General features: G+C 32.9%; 1 protein-coding gene across 2 annotated transcripts in view; it reads right to left on the minus strand.

The window, feature by feature from the left end:
- Arf6 (ADP-ribosylation factor 6) overlaps window positions 1-20,646 on the minus strand; it is a 37,727-nt gene that overhangs the window by 11,993 nt on the left and 5,088 nt on the right. For both annotated transcript variants that reach the window (XM_089696815.1, XM_089696814.1), the window contains exon 2: window positions 17,081-17,163. The gene's annotated coding sequence lies outside the window, so the exon portion shown is untranslated. The remainder of the gene's footprint in view (window positions 1-17,080; window positions 17,164-20,646) is intronic.

Raw genomic sequence — 20,646 nt, forward strand, 5'->3', positions numbered from 1 at the left:
TATAAGAACCGTCGAAAAATATAACAATACATTTAAAATAATTTGGAAAATCCAAAAGTGCACGCCTCATAATTTTTTTTTAATAAATATTTATTAATTATTATTTTTGTTTATTTAATAACAATTAAACCACATCGAATCAGACCCTGAAAAATGAAAGGGTTCTATTCCTGAGCATACTCAAGCGTAAGAGAAAAAAAAAGACTCGATTAGTAAAGTATTTCGGTCGCTATCGTGTTAACAAGAAAAAGGATCCGCACATACAGACACACGGACGTCCAAGACAGAACTTTTTTAAACTGTTTTTTAACTAGTTTAAATAACAAAAATGACATCAAAAATATCATGAACGTTAAAAATAGTGTATTTTCTTAATATGTGTGTGTATGTATTATCTTACAAGTGCAATGTATGATACATAAAGACATTTTAAGTTTGAAAAATCAGATGTTTTGCGCGAAGTGACAGTAGTACCCACCTCAACGCTTCGCTTATGAGGCGTGCAATAGGTCCTATACAAAGAAATATATACTAATATAATATTGATAAATGGCCACTGAAATAAAACTACGCCTAATACCTATTTGATAACCTATTTCTTGAAAAGTAGGTAGGTACTAAATATAATTATGATTGATCGAAGATCTGAAGACACTCATAGATCCCCTCCGTCTAACTACATTGAAGTCGCTCCATTACGAATATTGAAATCGAAATTTATCTTTCAAAGAGAATTCTTATTATATTTGTAGACACGAAGTGATTTTATGTTACATAAAATTAGGGATGTAACGATACCGATACCAATACCGATATATCGGCCGATATAATCGGCAAGCCGATATATCGGTATCGCCGATAATAAATCAACCGATACTTTTTTATTAAATTCTTTCTTTTCTTTTATGTTTTTGCATTGTATTCATTCATATTGTTTTATTTCTGTTTCTGTAATAGTGTTAAGGAAGAGCGGAACCTCCTGACACAAGCATTTTATTTGCTTACTAGGAGTGTTCCAATCACAAATTTGTTTATGTAAAGGAAAGAAATAAATAATTTTGATTTTTTTTAATTTTTAACGTGATAACGTTTTTAAAATCGTTTTAGTCGGGTGACATGTTCACAAACTTGTGTCACACCAAAACCTCACGAGCGCGATCGCAGGTATAACGAGAGAGAGACGGACCGATCTCCCGTTTTATCTCGAGCGCTGCCACTGCATTATGTTATCACGTAAACATCTCGATCGTAAACCTACTTTACAAACAACCAATTTTTTTGATATCAAAAAATTCAAAAACCCGCGCCCAATGAACGATGCGGGAGGCCGCCCGCGCGTGCGCACTTTGTTTTCTGAAAAAACTCTACCAATAGTAAACTTTTATTAGGTACTGATTGTATGTGTATTACTTAAAGTTTAACTGACTTTGTAAAATAATAATACTAAAATAAATGGTTTTGTTGTTTTTTGATTTGGCATTTTTATTTAAAAGAATACGATTAACAGTTGTCTCTGTTAAATGTTGGTAACTTTTTATGCATAATTCACTATTTATTTTTCTACCAAGCCATCGATATCGGTATCGGTATCGGTATCGCCGATACATTACTACAAATATCGGTATCGGTATCGTATCGGCAAAATCATGTATCGTTACATCCCTACATAAAATATTATAATAAAGTAAAACGTTCTCGTAGTTTACTTACCGTCTTTGTACTGTCTTTGTAATGAAATCTTGGAAATAATGAAAAGGAAATTCAAACAAATAAGCTATTATTAATGCATCTTATTTAATTTTACGTACGAATATTACTACAAAAAATGGTTTTAAAAATCGAAACAAAACTTGATTTATTATTGCAATAAGAATTTTTTTCTGAGTGAGATCATAACAAAATTGTACAGAAATGTGGCACGACTTTGCTCATGCTAACTAATTTAATAATTAACGTGCAATAAAAGACATAACCAGGATAGAATGTATACCCTACTCATTACGGTAATTAAGGTTTTCTTACGATTATAAGTTATAAAGATTAAACTATAACATAGCATATATATATTATGAAAAAAAGGTTTTAATTGTGTTTGCTTGTCACCACTAAAAAAAACTTCACCATTAGAGCTTATATTATTTCCTACAAGCTACAGCTTCAAAAGAACGGAACGGCTCGTGAGAGGTAGTAACATATAAACGGGCATGTCAAGTCGATTAATTACAATCAATAATAATAAATCGTCACTAGGTAACAATTAATTAAATGATGTAACACGTTCAACGATCGTGCTCTGGCTAGATTTCAAATAATGATTATTGTGTTTGACACGGCTTAGGGTAGACTGGGTACGGTTGAAACAATTTCACTTATAACGACCATAACTTTGCTTTTTATAACCCGAGCGATGAAAAATATATGTTAAATAAAAGAGCATGTATCTGTCTAATAATAGGCACTGTGGTTTTAGTTCCAGGTGTATTATTTTAAATAGTAGATCAAATTAAAAAAATGAATCCGATTTGTTTCAACCGTCCCCATACCAGGGGCGGTTGAAACAGTGATTGGGATCAGTTGAAAAATATGCAAATAATACAAAATATAGTATTAAAATATGTTTTATTGATTGTTTATTTTAAATCAAACAATAATTAAGTAACTCTTTTACAATAAGGTCTGCTATCTAAATATGGTGACATAAAAACAAGACAGAAGAACCTACTCCTCATCTTGTGATGATATCTCCTCTTGTACATTTTTATTTTTTGCTTTTATGGTGTTTCTTTTACATTTTCCTCCATCAAATATCTTCCTTTTTCCTCTATCCAATCGTTTCTTCACTTGCTTAGCTCTTGTTCGTTTTAATATTAATTCTTGCTCTTTTTTATCTCTTCCTTATCTGGTGTGTCAGTGGAAATAGTAGACTTCCAGATTTTTCGCCCTCTATTATTATACCTTATATTGTTATATCCTCTATTATATCCCATTTTTTTATTTTCTTGCTCGCCAGAGTCATCTCGCATTCGAATTTACCTTAGAAGCGAATAATTGTGCTTCTCTGCCACTTTTCGCAATGATTCTTCGGTTTTCACCTCCTCATATGCATCTTTGTACTTCGATAAGTCTATTTCTCTTCCCGACATCTCTCTTACACGTACTATCGGCATCTAAAAAAACAAAAAATATTTAAAACAATGTTTCAACCGTACCCAAAAAAAATGTTTCAACCGTCCCCAACTCCTACTTTAGGTAAAATACAGTTATAGTAATTGTAACAACAATGGTACACAAAAACTAGTCACAATGTCATATTCCACAAGATTCACTTCAAACAAAAACGCACACTTAATAATGTCACTTAAATAGAAACGCTAATAATTGGAAAAATCTCCAAGCAAAAATACTTACTTTTGGTCATAAAAACACAATAGGGTCTTATAAAATCAGCTGAAGCGCGCGGAGATCGACGCAACATTGTGGTTCGTATTTAGAACAGTTGTACGCTTCTTTTTCCCCTTGGACCCCTAACCCCCCCACCAACGGTTTGCGAGATATTCGTGTTGTTTCAACCGTCCTTTGTTTCAATCGTACCCAGTCTACCCTATCTTATACTAGATAATTTTTTACGAAAATCATACTCATTGTATTAATCACGCGTAGTGTTTCTGTGATCGTCTGATTTTTGTTTGAATGATTCATTCAATAGTAGGAAAAATATTATTTCAAACTCTAAATAAAATATACGCTTAAAATTCATAAGAGCGTCGATTACCTTCACATTTTAACAGCTATATATTCAGTTAATATATCATAGGTAGAATAACAATTTTCTTCGGATTCTTAATTATTTTAACCTATTAATAACATACAAAAGCTATACGTTTAATGAACATGACCTTAAATATAATGCGAGTATCGTAACGATAAGCTAAAACTACATCCGACCAATTAGATAACACTAAACACAACAGTGGAATGCGACAAAATACTTCTGATCGTCGACCTTATTTTGTTAATTGAAAGCGAACATTGAGATTTTTCGCATTGCGTTTAAAATATAAGAAGGCATAATAAATCTTATATATAAAATTCTCGTGTCACAATGTTAGTCTGCATACTCCTCCGAAACGGGTGGACCGATTCTCATGAAATTTTCTGTGCATGTCGGGTAAGTCTGAGAATCGGCCAACATCTATTTTTCATATGTACCACGGGCGAAGCCGGGGCGGACCGCTAGTATATTATAAAAGCTAAAGCTTTGTACATAATTAATAAGCCTTGTATAAGTAAAGCTTAGATGTTCATTTTAATTTTAAATATTATTACGTTGGTATCCTCTAATAATATAAATTGTATTCTAATAGTTAAGCATGAAAATCTTAATTTGGTAACGCTAACGGGTTATTGTAAGTGAATGTAAGTTGAATTTCCACAAACAAAAATAACTTCTCCTTGTTTTATGAAAACTGCTATGAAACAAACATCTAAGCGTAGGTATGTGACGAATTTCATCAAGATATTATTTTGCTATTGTGACATCACAAAGAAAATGCTCATTTCATATTCCAAGAATATATTTCTCGTAATAACACACCCACTTCACATATAGAATTGCTCAAGTGAAAAAATATTAAAATACAAAATATTATTCAATTGCGAGACAAATCACTAGATATCATGTAAGAATTAAAAAAAGCGATATAAAACCTCGTTATCGTAAGTATCGTATTCATATACCATGACATGTGATTTCAATTTAATTGGAGAGATTTTAACTGTATAATAAAACAATGGACAAGGAGTGCACCGTCATACCTCTGAATATTGAAGTAGAATCTATTAATCTATCAAATTTTCAATCACATTTATTTTCTAAAGTATGCGAAGCATGACCTCTACAAATGTATAAACTTATAAATGAAATATCATACAGTTGTATTAGGTACGTATACTACATATTATTGTCATATCCATGTCGTTAACAAGTTTGCCAATTAGTCATCAACATTTGATTGCGATTCAGTTTCAAAATAGATTATTAATAATTAACTGACCCTACAAACTTGAGCTCACAATCTTTCCTCAGTCAATCTGCCACTTAGACCATATCGGCAGGTACACCAGTCAGTTGCCAGTCAGTTCCATTCACGGTGTAATCTGTCTGAAAATACGGCGGACGGCCCCAGAGCACTATGGTGTTAAGGATCCCGCTCTATACCGAACTACGTTTCTATTACCTACATAACTAACACCTTATTAACTACTAATTCAACAAAGGGCCAATCAAAAGCCGTGCCGCATTACACTCTAATATTCCCACCACGGCTCCGGCGACCCTTCCACTTCCGCCAGATCAAAGCGGAGGGCATCAACCATCAATGTGACCATTTCCCTTATCCGATTCATTTCGAATGAAACAACTATTGTTTGTCGTTTCGGAAATGCGAATTAAAATTTCTATGAATTAGGTTAGGTAGAATATCGTCTAAACACAAAATATAACTAAAAAATTTGGCATGGTGTCATCGAACTCTTTTTTATTGCGTTTATAAGTTTTTCATTAAATTGTTTTTTTTTAATCACAGACCAATAACCTACTTATTTTTTAAATGAAGAAAACCAGATTCCATACTAAATTTTACAAAAAATCATATTTAAAAATCTTTACAAGCGACTTCACGTTTCATCCGAGATAATGACCCACATCAATCTGCGGCACAAACAAAAATCCCACCTCGTAAATTTTAATGCGGAAGCAACTTCTCAAAATACTTTCATTATTTAAGTAATTATTATTCTCATTGTACATCCTCGTCTTTATTTGCCAAATACGAATTTTAGGTACCCGTATTTTATAGGCCTAAAATTTAGTATGCCACGTCAAACTGTTGTAGGTACCTAGTATATTTGTCTCGATACTCGTATACTCCGTTTGAAACTCCATCGTCTAGTGGAACTCAAGAGGGCACTCCTCTTAACCTCTTTTTATAACTGGAACATCAATTAATACTAAACAGTGGCTTTTTTCGTGATTAATTAGCAACTGCTTCGTAACTACGAGATGTGGTTGTTGAGTTTTTGGTAATTTGAAGAGCTTTCACAAAAATTATACGCGTTCTTTTTTTAAAAATACTAATTAAAACCATAGATTTATTTTTATTATTCATTGTTACCAGAATGTTACCTAGCATGATATAACTCTAAACTTTTATCGCAAGGAAATGTGCCAAAGGTTCCAACCATTAAAATGGAATGATGCCAAATTTGTTCCCAGCGAACCCTGTACTACTGAAACTTTTAGTTCGAAAACCTGCACGTGTATGCTATACCTAACCACAATGTAGTATCCGTTATACTATTTATACTTAAGCATACTAAAGCTTGAAAAATGTTTTGAATAGCGAAAATATAAGCATATTTTAAGGCGAATTTTAAAGATCCATCATCTTTGAAACTAGTCTACCTACTTAAGCTGTGAAAAATTGAATAGAGGCAATTTTAAATAGCGTTGTTTGGTGCCTGCATTATATAACGTACACGAATGGCTAGAATTTGCTCTATTCATATTCAATTGCTGCCTCATAAAATAAGAAATTTAGTCACTATAACAACCATTGCCTCTCCAACTACAATACCTCCTGGCATGCGATACAAAGTATACACGCATCAGTGATTCTCAGCAGACGATCATTGCAAAATAAGATACCAATAAGTCATAATAACTTCTTGGAACATGAGAATCTATTTATGGGGCGCATACCATAGCTCGCTTATGGTATCATATGAATTTTGTGAGCAAGGCCTCGTATCAAAGAATTATGAACACATTTTGGATACGACCAGAAACTTCCTAATCATAACCTCTAAAATACTTGAGAGGTTATGATTAGGAAGGTAGGTATAATCATGGGGAAATACCGATAGGTATAGGATAAAATCATTCATCCAAGGCTAGATGACTAACCATTACATATTTTTTCATGCTGTGACATCAAATAATTGTTCACAGTAATAACCATTGTCGAGAATGACATATTCAACGTAATATGCAGTTTCCAGTTCATCACAAAAAACTGTCTCATTCACCATTCAAAATGCATCAAACAAATATTCAAGAGTTTATTAAACATTTAGCGAGATAATATCTTCTACCTTTTAGAGATCTGCTATCTAACTTGTAGAGAGTTAGCGAATATCACAATGCTCACAAATTTATTGGTTCTAGAAACACCGCTGCATCACGCGAATCGTGATGGATCGACATATTGGAAACAGTGCAAATAATGCACTCTCGTCCATTCTATAAACCTTGACCTACAGATTTCTAGTTTCCATCAGCGATGATTATATTACAATATAAACAAATTGTTAACGATTACTCATTACACGTATCTGTTCCAGTTACCATTGTAAGTCAGTCACCCACGTTTTGTAATTTAATAAAATACTTGTAACCTCATTCTCATGACAATATTGTATTCTATTCTATCGCAATTCCTCTGTTATATTTTTAGTCCTCCCGTTTCTCAAATAGATTTACTGAATTAAACATGATTTAAAAACTCATATCAACAATAGGCGTTTTTACATATAGCTATTAGCTAACATCCATCCCTGTCTCGCAACTTTTATACTTGTTTATTTATACGTATTTTAATATTTGCCTACATAATATCACCAGTAGTACAAAGACACCTTACCTTTCATATCTACCATTGACCAACGGCGGTCCCTACATCACTAAATTGCCGGCTAATACACACCTCTATTAAACATTCCCATTACATAAGTCATGTCCACAGGGCTATCCATAGAATAAACGTAATTTTCCATTCGCCGATATAACGATCAAGCATTGTTGTGACAAGCCGCCGCAAATTGCAGTACCCCACAATGACGGAAACGCGTTACATGTGACTCATAACGTTGTGGGGACCGGTGTTATGTCACTGTATTCATTTAAACATATCTAACGTATAGAAGTTGAACATATGGTATTTTGCGATTAACTCATAATTATTATTACTTCTTTAAAAGTTGCAGTTCAACCGAAAAAAAAATATCTCCGCGATGGTTTCCTAAATAGGGATGAAACGTTAACAACGTTTCTTCGTAATAATAATGGCATTCGTAATAATTAGTATAATAATGGCCAATTCCAAGATTTTAATCATATTTAATCGAACATTAGATGATAAGTTTGCGTTTCAAATACACTTGCATGTCCAAATAGAACTGATTTTTATAAACTAAATTCCAATACTTTCAAATGGTCTAATTTTTGGACCTTTTGTATCAGGGCAATAAAAAACTTACACTTAAAATTGCTTTCGGAAATCAAAGAATTAAATATTGAAGAAGTTAGCCCATCTCACACGGCGCACTGCGTTAAATTTTTAAAAGAAACCCAAAGTGTTCCAGAGGAAGTCCGTTAATCGTAAATTTTCCAACGTACTCTCAAGTCAGCATTCTTGCAAGTTACTATTTATTTTACTTTGTACAATTTATTCGGTATGTATCTACCGGAAATTAAAACAATAATACGTAATTGTTTCTATTAATAACAGCTCCTATAACCTAGATGACGACGCGACGATGAGAGTACATAGGTAAAAATTTCTAACACTTTAATTTTAAATTTTAATATCCTGCAGTCCGCCGCCTGTCGTCTGCCATAACGCCCATAACATCGTAATTTAAGGTCGCAAACTATAATGAATATAATGAAATGTACCGGTATTGAAGTACATACGTAAGTAAGCCCCTTGACAGAGATCTTCTGCAATCCGACCAAGGCACCTAATTTATAGGGAATTATTTCAATAGCCTCCTAAGGACCAAGCTAAAAAAATCCTATTCTGCATTACCACCCATTGTTCTCACCTGAGTACATAAAAATACAACAGACCTGCCACCCAATGGTATTTTTTTGTTTTTTTTATTGTTAGAGTTAAAATTTACTTGTGGGATTTTTTATCTGTGTAAAATATAGCTTATAGAATACATTTCTGAAAAAAAAAACTCGTTTTATTTTGTTCCCATGTGATCACATCAGACCTAAGTGAATCCAAAATTTTTTTTATAAAAATTAGGTTTTACTTGTAGATTTTTTTATTTACTTATGTTATGACATATGAGATCATACAATAACCTCTAAAAAGTATACAAAAGAATTAAAAACAGTTTTTCTTAAATTCTAAATGTGTAAGTTTACTACATATTAGGTAATAAAATATCTAAACTATCTGAACATATGTTAAAAAAAGAAATAAAAACATTGGAAGTACAATATTAGGAACTTGAAATATCAATGAGCTAACTAAAAATCGATTTGGAAACAAATGGTGGGTCTCCTAAGTCTTCATCACTAGGAATAAAATCTCCGTCAGTCGGCTAGGAAATCGATGATATTATAATCGTCACGAATAACTGAAAAAATAAGGAAGATAACTGTTTATTTTGATTGCAATAGTAATTCCTGTTGACAGTTTAAATAAATTATAATCATAAAACAGGACAATTATACTCAAAATTACTGTAAAACAACAAAATAAATTATTAACTAATTAAATGTTTTATAGTCATTGACTACCAATGTCTTCAACTGAGTACAAAAAAAATGAAAATAATGTTGTAAGTAACGACCAATGTTCTCACATGATCACATAAAAATTATCCGTGAATTTAAAAAATACAATATGAATTGTTTCGTTAAATTTAATTAAAATACGTTCCTGTACAGTTTTTACTATTTATTTTTCAATACCAAATGAAAATCAAGTGAGAGATTAATATGATAATTAACGATTTAACTTACCTCTGTTACGTTGACCAGCCATTTTAAAAACTTGAACTAAAGTATTTTAAAATTCTGTGATTGGATAACCCATTTACCTACCAAACCTAATATTCGCGGTCGCGCGGTATTTTTTAAGATATTTCGAATTTTCGATTTTGTCATCGGATGAGGACGGTGGTTGGTAATTTAGTTAAAACTTTTTGGTGCTTTGGGTGGTAATGGTGATGGTGTTTATGTACTTATATGAGGCCATTGGTCCTTAGGAGGATAGACCGATTTAACACTAAAAACTATGTCTGAGGCGAGTTTATAAAGAAACACGACAAACACGGAATAATTACAGTCGAATCGTAAGCCTCCGAGCACGATCTACATTTACGATTATATAAGCCACTTACAAAGAAAGAAAACACAGTTATTGAATGTAAATAATATTCCTTTTAAATATTCTGTGGAATAATTGGAGGAGGTTAGAGTTGGGATCGATCGTGTAACGTGAATGAAAATGTGTCCCCTACGCAATCGAGTTAAATGTACTGATGCCTTATGGAGGCGAGGAGCTAGGGAAATTTGGGACCCCAATTGAACGTGGGATGAAATTAAATATCAAATTATATTTTCTGTATCAAATTCCTTGTAATACCTCAGAGGTATTAAGAGCTATTTTTAAAATATACCTTTATATTTCCCTAATTGAATATTTATCAAAGGAAGAAGAGAATTTATATAACTGTACAGTATACTTATTTATAATGTATGAAAAATTGCTAAATATGCTGAACTTATCTATTCAGTATCAAAGCTTAGTTTCGTATTACCACGTATTCTTAGTTCTTACTATCCAAGTAACTTTTTATCAAAACTCGATCTCAGATTTATTTACCTGCAAGATTGTTCATCATAGCGAAGATTTTAGAACCATTTACTACTTCAGAGCCTTTCGTATGCACGTGGAGGAATATGATTACATAAATGAACACATCAAACCGAATAACCAACCTGCCTACACAAGAAATAGTGCCCAAAGTACAACAACACTTAATGAAGTTACTAGACCCATTCAAAGTTTACATTAGTTCTCAGTTAAAGCGTACCTACACTGTGATACAGTTTCCTAACTACGGTCGACTTTCTAAATGTAATTATTTCATAACGCTTGTATAATATTAAATTCGATAATTTCACGAAAGTTAGTTTTAATTACTAAAGGTTGTTTGATTTGTTTTGACCTTTTTAGTTTTTTTGTACCGAAAGTTACTGTTCTCGGCTTATAAACACTGGAATAGCTTAAAGGTAATCTAATTGGTATTCGATGGCATTAAAGGTAATTTGATAAAATATATAGTTCAATTTGAATTAGTACCGTTACGAAAAGATAGCACGCGTTGTATAATTTTTTGCTACTTTTAATTAAATGAGTCGTACCGTGCACTCAGGCGTATCGGGTAAGCTTTATTACCTAATTGTATCATCATTACTGCTGATTTTTGTTGCTAAAAAAACATATTGGTTAATATCTGGATGAAAGAACCAACAGATAAGTCGGTTGATTGCTTATGGACATAATGTGATTACTCTATATCCTTAGATAGTCAGCTAACTTTTTTATATCCTACTAAGCTTCTAGATTAGTATTTCCTGACTTCTTTATATTGTTTTAAATCACTCCAATTGTTTCTTGTTACGGTGTATGAACGTAGACTCGTCATTATATGGTTTATTCGCGAGTAGTCATTCAGGCAAACAGCTCACTTTGTACTATCGCAATTCGCAAAGGACCATCCGTTTTGATAAAATATTTAGTTCACACAGTTTGAACGTATAATTTTCGAATATTATCACATAACATATGTACCTACTGTAAAAGTACATACATAGTTATAAATCAAATCTACACTATTAAAATCAAAACCGTACCCGAACATTGTAATAATGTTTGATAAAGCGCCCAATATGAAAATGTCATTGCAGAATAACAGCTCGCAGCTACTAATAAAAAATATCATTAGCACGTAATAGCCTTTTAACAATGGTCTTCGTGTCCGTCAATAGTGAAAAACGTTAGAAAAAACATATCGTTCCATTTGGCGAGGTGTCTCTTACAAAAACTAAAACGTATTTCAGAGTGCAGACTAGAGTTTATTGCTTCCTAGTATCGGATAACTTGAACTAAAAGCACTCGGAATAAAATGTATTTAACACTCTTGTTAATCAATATTAAAAGATGTCGGTTATTATTACAGATAGAAACTTTACGTACTCAATATAATTGTCTTGTTATATGACATTTAAAACTAAAAGATATTGTACTTGAGATAACGAATAATAATTGATTCAATTAAATAGATTAGATACAATCTTATCACAAGATAATACATCTTCAATTCTACAGACCAAATGTGACTTGCATGGTAACTATAAAGACCTTAGTCATGAGCGAATTACTGAATCGTAGAAAAAGTAAATGCCACAATTTCGTACTAGAGTTGAAGGAACTCCAGGAATAGCATTTTACGCAACAAGGAGCAACGAATAATGTTCGGGAAATCGTGCAAGACGGCTGGTTGCCCTCAATTTTTTATCACCTGAACTTAATGGCTCTCAAAAGGGTTATAGCGGCACGATATCACGAACATGCCTTAAAATATCTCGCGAACCGTCGCGTCGGTACATGTCTTATTCAAAGACTTTGCGAGTTATTGTAGTAACATTATATTAATATCTACTTCATTAAGTTTGCAGAAATCGGAATGACGAATTTATGATATAAAAGGAAAAATTTAGATAAATTACAAAACGAGGAAAGTATTGACAGCTTTCACTTTCGGGCTTTCACTCTATTTTTGTTCCCATTTCAAGGCCTTGAGCCGATAAGTGATAAGGGAATAATCCCTCGCACTGATCAAGTGCGGGTTTGCGCACGTGACATGTCGTTGAACATTTGGGTTAATGGTCATGCCGGTTTCCATATATCCTCTACAGTTAATTAGTTATTAACTGTAGCGTATATTAAATGCAACATTGTAGTTTCATTAAAGTTAAAGAGCTCGTATGACAAGTCTGATATCAATGATAATCAGCTAAATGTGCTCATAATCATCTCATTTAAATTTCCCACGACTACAATACATAGTATTCGAATAAATCATTTAAGAAGCTGCAATTGTCCGTCTCATTGAAGACGAATTGGAATTATGTCGCAACCGAATACCTTGGTATAATATTACAGTCTTGTAATTTATAATAGAAGCCATAATATTGAACAAGGCGTGTCTGGATCTAGTTTTAATAAGTCGCATTCAGTTATTTTAAATTTTGCAATATTAATATTGGTAGTTGACGTCATGGACACATACGTTGTTGTAGAACATACAATTAAACATGTAGAATCGTCCAAGAGCCATATGCTGCCAACATGATTTGGACAAAACAGAACTACCTACCGATAGAAAAAAAGAGGCACATTGGTCTCTACTCTCTTCCTTGCTCGCGATCGTAAATACTTTACCACTGACACTGAAAGCGTTTGGTAACCACCCTCTTGCGAATGTGACCCAGTTTGTATTGAAACATGCGATGCTAAAATCCAGAAATATTTAAGTCTCAAATATGTTTACGAGAAGATGAAGGAATCTATTAATATTTTAGCACCGGCCTCTGTTTTATGACATCAAGGATCGCGTGATCTGAATGTATGAAAACTTCGACCGGCGCTCGATTTGATAGGTTCCGTCCAACGAAATTGACTAGGATCTATTGCATATTCGGTTTGACATGCGGGGTCAATAAACTTCAGCGTAAACGTCGCTCCAAGCTCATTCAGGCGAAGTAAACACATGTCCGATCTAGCAGGGTTGCCGGTACGATCACTATTTTTAGTCGAATACTAGTAGCGTAAAACCGCTATTTATTGCCAGGACGATGTAAATAGAACGAGCGATGCTAATTTGCCGCGTGGATAATGGCTATTTCCGACGTGATTGATGGTAATGGACTAATGTGTAGTACAATTTTTACTAGATAGTACAGAAGCTATTTTAACATCGTGAACTGCTTTTTTTTTTTAACTTTACATCTCTAGCCAATGCAATGATATTTGAAGATTTAATTTGAAGATGGTAGGTAAGAATTTCATTAAATAACGTCTGACAACTCAACCCCTATAAATAGCTTAAATATAACTGACACCGTAGTGAATTAACCCAGTTAATTTTAACCCTATCCAGTTAATATTGGATCACTAACGTAGAAAGGCATGTATAAAGCGTAACCAATAGCTTTGTTACCTCTATGCCTGACGACAAAAGGGGAGGGGTGGGGTCTTTGTAAACGAGCTTCTAATAGCTGCGTACGGAACACAATGTCACTAATTACGTTATCAATGTGTCACTTGGTAAGCTTTTGTTTGTTAATAAGAAGTCAGGCAACCGAATGGTCAAGGAATATCAATTCAACCTTTTTTATCCGACGCTATTGAAGAAGGCTTATAATTATGTAGCCTATGTATGAATATTTGTTTGGCATGCTCTGTAGCGTAAACGGGTTGATAGATTTACGCTTGAAAGGTCTCTTAGATTTTCCAGTAGCTATTTGTTTAGGGAATTAACCCGAAAGAACTTGCTAATCCCGTTTTCTTGTCTTATGCAAGGGGGATCCGCATCAGATAATGCGATAAGTAAATCGAAGTTACGTAAAAACGAAGGCCATTTCTAAATCGCAAGACTACTCGATTTCCTAAAACATAACTTTACTGCAATATTGTTATCGTGTGAACGGTACGTAGTTATAATATACAATCAATTAACAATTTAATAAAGTTTAATAGATAGGCGTTCGTGAACAACACTTATCTCAATGATAAAATGTTCAAGTTCAGGTGTTATCATTTTAATTGTGCAAACAGTTTTTAAATATTTAGTATTTATTTCTTAACTAGTCAACGTTCATTTTAACTGTAGATACTGAGCTATAGCTGAATAGAAATAACTCAAATGAAACGATAGTATTAAAACAATGTATCTTCAATCGACATGTGCACAACTTATGGGACAAAATCATTGAAAATCGAAGTAGATATCTGGATTTGAAATACCTTATAGACAGACTATAGCAGAATGAATACTTTTATAGGCATATCTAAACGTCCTTACAGTACAACTATCACTACGTACCGTGAATACTAATTGGTTTATGGCACAAATCCGTCACCTCAATGAACATTAAATTCCTTTACATTGGGCTTGAAGATCACGTGTTCGTTAATAGGATATCAGGTGCTTTTGATCACAAACTGGGGACTTAATAATTCAACATGAGATATGTAGGTATAGTGCTTTTGTGGAATTATGGTCTATTGCACGCCTCATAAGCGAAGCGTTGAGGTGGGTACTACTGTCACTTCGCGCAAAACATCTGATTTTTCAAACTTAAAATGTCTTTATGTATCATTCATTGCACTTGTAAGATAATACATACACACACATATTAAGAAAAAACACTATTTTTAACGTTCATGATATTTTTGATGTCATTTTTGTTGTTTAAACTAGTTAAAAAACAGTTTAAAAAAGTTCTGTCTTGGACGTCCGTGTGTCTGTATGTGCGGATCCTTTTTCTTGTTAACACGATAGCGACCGAAATACTTTACTAATCGAGTCTTTTTTTTTCTCTTACGCTTGAGTATCGTCAGGAATAGAACCCTTTCATTTTTCAGGGTCTGATTCGATGTGGTTTAATTGTTATTAAATAAACAAAAATAATAATTAATAAATATTTATTAAAAAAAAAATTATGAGGCGTGCACTTTTGGATTTTCCAAATTATTTAAAAATATTTCTAGGTTTATGGTCAATTGGTTGAATAATACGTAATCCAATTAGTGACAGGGATTTATCCATGGCCAGTTACACTATTAGAACTCTGAAGTGCTCTGTGTCCATTTTAATTATGATTTTAGATTAATTATATTTTGAATAATTTTTCTTATTATTTATTTATAGTCCGGGATACATCGCCCATTTTTGCAAGTGATTACTATCAAGCTAATTTTTCGTGAGTAGCTTTATTTTGATGAGGTGCCCAATAATTGCATGTACAAAACTCTCGATTGTGGTAGCTACCAGAGGAAACAAGGATAAAATATTTTGATTTGATGGTTCTCAAATATTAATTACTAACTGAATGTTTTTTTTTGTTCAATCTCAAGATAATTATCTAAATAATTATTCGAAAAAATATTTGTCGTACAAAATCTATGGTTTGATCAAAGAGTCCCCCTTTCCAATGTGTATCGATAGCGAAGTCATCATAAATGATTACTAACCAGCTGATTTTTTTATTTTCACTTATTTAATACTTATATTATAATTCAACAGACATATTGTCCTACAAATTGCGTAATAAATATTTGAGAACCGTCAAATCAAAAATTTTTATCCTTGTTATCTCTGTAAGCTACCACAATCGAGAGTTTCGTACATGAAATTATTGGGCACCTCATCAAAATAAAGCTACTCACGAAACTTGATAGTAATCACTTGCAAAAATGGGCGATGTATCCCGGACTATTAATTAAATACTTTTATTAGATCAAGAGAAGTAGAAATAGCCGTCCTATTTACTTTACCGTATCTTCCTAAATCCGACTCAGTGATAAAAATTATATGTATTAAACAACGCATTCACTTTTGCGAAATTCGTTGCTATAAATAGATTATTCGCATTTTCCGTTTATTAAAATTTCTCTCGTTTAATCAATATGAAGCTGTGAGCTGACGTCGTAAATTTGGCCTTGATTGTTTGTTAATCATAATATTTTACGGCTCCATTTAATGACCGTCAAACACAGTAAACTAATGAGTTCATTTAAGATAAACGCTGTACAATGATTACTCATTTTTATTAATTTTCCTACATAAGATTACTGTTACAATATTGTTACATATTTAACGTGGCAAAATAATATTAAATGAAAATATTTGAAATTATAAATTGAGCTCTTTGAACAGAAGTAAACCACGATTATCTTGACGATTTAAAATATGTTTTGTTTATAATATATTAAAGAATACTAAAGGCATCCAGTTAGATAGATCCATACCAATTTTTGCCCCGAAGTTCCTCACTATCGTCTTAAACTACCAAATGTCTAACCCCAATTACCAAATGTCTAACCCCAAAAACCTCCTCATTTCCATATGGTCTTAACTCTAAAGTCTTAAGCTAAACCATTCGCATTACTACCAAGATCACATCAAAGCGAATAGAAAGCGCAACACTCACATCGACGATACACCAACACACCGGCACCATTCCACACAGTGGCGCGACCACTAGCCAATCAGGATGTTCGTCGCAGACATAACCTGGAACAGAGTGTTGTGTTAAGTACATGCTGGAACCTAAGATCATGGGTAAGACATTGGTGACACTATTTTGGGGTGTCTACTACAAAATATGGATAAAATTTAAAATAATACAATTTTAATCAGGCTTCACCTATGCTATTTTACTGTTCAATGTTCATGGTTCAAATTAAGTTCATGGTCGAGTAACAACTATGATTCTGATAATATTATTTTCGTTAAGTTGAAGCAAGCGAAAGTGAATCGTATTATCTATTTCCAAGAACCACTAAGTCTAATTTCACATAGTTCTAGCTACAATAATTTCAACAGTAGGTACAAATTGTTGAATTAGTAAACATTACAAAACGCTGCACTTTATTTGTATTTTTGTTTTGAAACATTAAAATTATAACGGACGTTATAAATCATAACGAGACCATCCCAAAAAGAGGTCAACCATTTTTCGACTTGAAAGCATGCCAGACTATCAACCGCGTATGTCTTAAGAGATATATTATTTTAATCCAACCTTTACATCCTATAACGTGCAGTTGCTAAATTATTACCAACTGCCAATATTCAAACGTCTTCACGTACGCATTTGTCTCGACCTTTACGGTTAAATGAGCTCCTTGAAATAAATCTGTTTAGAAGTTTGATAGGGAAATAACTACGGCATAATAATATATGGCTTACAAGTTACAACATAATATTTTGGCAAACCAAAACCATTAGTATCGAGTGCAAATCGTCTTAACGTTCAGTATTTCGTTGGATCGCTTCGATTATATGGTCATTATCTATTCAAACGTGAAAATTTTACAAAATCAGCTCTTAAAAAAGCATCGAACCAATTCGATAAAAGTAATCAAACTAAGCTGAAAAGCAATCAAATTCTAAAATTGCTGAAACTCAAACAAGACCAATCAAATAGCGAAGACATAAAAGTCGTTCGACGGCCACCAATTTTCGATCGCGTGATTCTAAGAAACGATCTGGCAATAAGGATAAAATTTTATACGACGCTTAATCAATAAATTATTGACAATTAATGCTTAGGTAAGTTATCAATGAAATCAGATAACAATAAGGGAATTAATGAATGTGAATAAATTAGAATAATTTGGAAAATCCAAAAGTGCACGCCTCATAATTTTTTTTTAATGAATATTTATTAATTATTATTTTTGTTTATTTAATAACAATTAAACCACATCGAATCAGACCCTGAAAAATGAAAGGGTTCTATTCCTGAGCATACTCAAGCGTAAGAGAAAAAAAAAGACTCGATTAGTAAAGTATTTCGGTCGCTATCGTGTTAACAAGAAAAAGGATCCGCACATACAGACACACGGACGTCCAAGACAGAACTTTTTTAAACTGTTTTTTAACTAGTTTAAATAACAAAAATGACATCAAAAATATCATGAATGTTAAAAATAGTGTTTTTTCTTAATATGTGTGTGTATGTATTATCTTACAAGTGCAATGTATGATACATAAAGACATTTTAAGTTTGAAAAACCAGATGTTTTGCGCGAAGTGACAGTAGTACCCACCTCAACGCTTCGCTTATGAGGCGTGCAATAGAATGGTTAATATATTAGGTAAAGAGCAACACAATTCTGTTTCTTGAAGAAGCATACGACGATGAACGATGCTACGTAGGATTATAATTAGAAAATTCAATACTAAGTAATTGAGATATCTGCTCAAATATGATGTCGTTGTAGGATTATCCAGTCACTAGAGATAGCCTCAAAGAGCAAAGAACCTTTAAAACGACAAACGCATTTACTGTTTACATGCAAGTCTATTGGCATACCACGCGTACACGCGACGTACGCACATACATTCACTCCAACTCATTCACACGTATTGATATTGATCATATTGTCAATTCTAAATTTAGAAAACACATGTCGATGAAAATTGACTTGTAATAGAATTGTAAGGGGAAGTTTGCACGGTGCACGTAAAATATTTATCGTGAAGCAACCAACCCAAATTGAAGGTCAACCCAAATTGTGGAAATATAGTAATCTCATGGTTCTTATCCAGATATCTGTCATGGATGGTGTTTCTAAGTATCACCAATCACCGGATAAAATTAAACACGTCTTCATAAATCGTATTAATCGTTCACCCTTCAATAAAAGGTGTACTTCAATTTTCAAATCACCCATGAATAAGTCAAATACGAATTACGAACACGAGTGAATATTAAATTCTATAAAAAATGATAGAAAAGAAGTGCCATTATGGGTTTGGAAAATGGAATCAATTTCACAGTTCTGTGAGCTGAATGAAATTACGTTTCAGTCTCGCAGAGTAATGTATTTTATTCATCCGTTTTCTTAACAAGAATGATATTCTAAAATTATTAATAAAAATTATTGTATCAAAATCTATTTACTTAAGCCAGTTTAATTTCATGTCAACTATACTACACGACAAGCGGATTCTAATCATAATAATAATGATGCCATGTTTTTTGCCAGAATTAGAAGGAAAATAATTATTAAAATGACATTATCCGCATGTTTTTCATTAGCTATCGAAGTTGCAACAAAGTATTGACCACGAAAAGGTGGAACCTTATCTACATTGCTCGTGTACAATAAACTCAATAAGTAATATTATATCGCTACAATCTGAACGATCTCAATGATTCATTCCAACTAATTGTACGATTATTAGATACTGTTCGTAAATTAGTACGAAACAATACAACCAACGGTTCTATCTCTATGTTCTGTAGCTTCGGCGGGGTTTATTCAACTCTTATGGCTGGTAAGAACGATTTACGTGCTTGGACTAAGATAAGATTGGTGTTGTAGGGTTAATGTCGTGGGCATCGTTGTTAAACCATTTGTGTAGGTGATAGTCACGTCAGTTTTGGAATGTTTTAAGCGTCGGCATCTGCGATCTCATATTGCAATGATTCGTAGAGTTCGTTTATATTTCTCTTTATTATCATTTATTGAAGTGAAAACTTCTTTAGCGGCGTTGGGTATAAAATCTTGAAGTGAAAACTTCTTTAGCGGCGTTGGGTATAAAATCTTAAACTCGCGTCAGGACACGTGACCTGATCGAAAAAGCGTAAGACGGATGGATATCAAACATGCTCAACGTCAATAATCAAGTTTTCACTTCTGCCTGGACTCCCGGAGTGCAACCCGTCTTTTTTTTGTTATTGTTGTCTGGTGACAGATAAATTTACCATGAGTATGGTTATGGGCAAACATATAGATTGCTATCTTTTATTTTGTGAGTAGTCGTTGCTTAGTGAATAGTCTTCATAATGTACCTACCCATTATACGATTAATGTATTAAATTTTTTACCTTCTTAATTTTTAAATGCAATATTTGTTAAGTTGGAACAGAAGTATTTTTCCATATGTCACAAACAGTGTTTGTGTTATTCTTATAATTCCACGAATTCTTATTAACTTTTACCTTGAACTCTTCACTCGTGTTACAACACTTTTAGCTCGCTC

The sequence above is a fragment of the Colias philodice genome, chromosome 6 (assembly GCF_061535455.1).
Source record: "Colias philodice isolate Cphi_HAF_F1 chromosome 6, ilColPhil1 Martin Lab GWU primary, whole genome shotgun sequence".
NCBI lineage: Eukaryota > Metazoa > Arthropoda > Insecta > Lepidoptera > Pieridae > Colias > Colias philodice.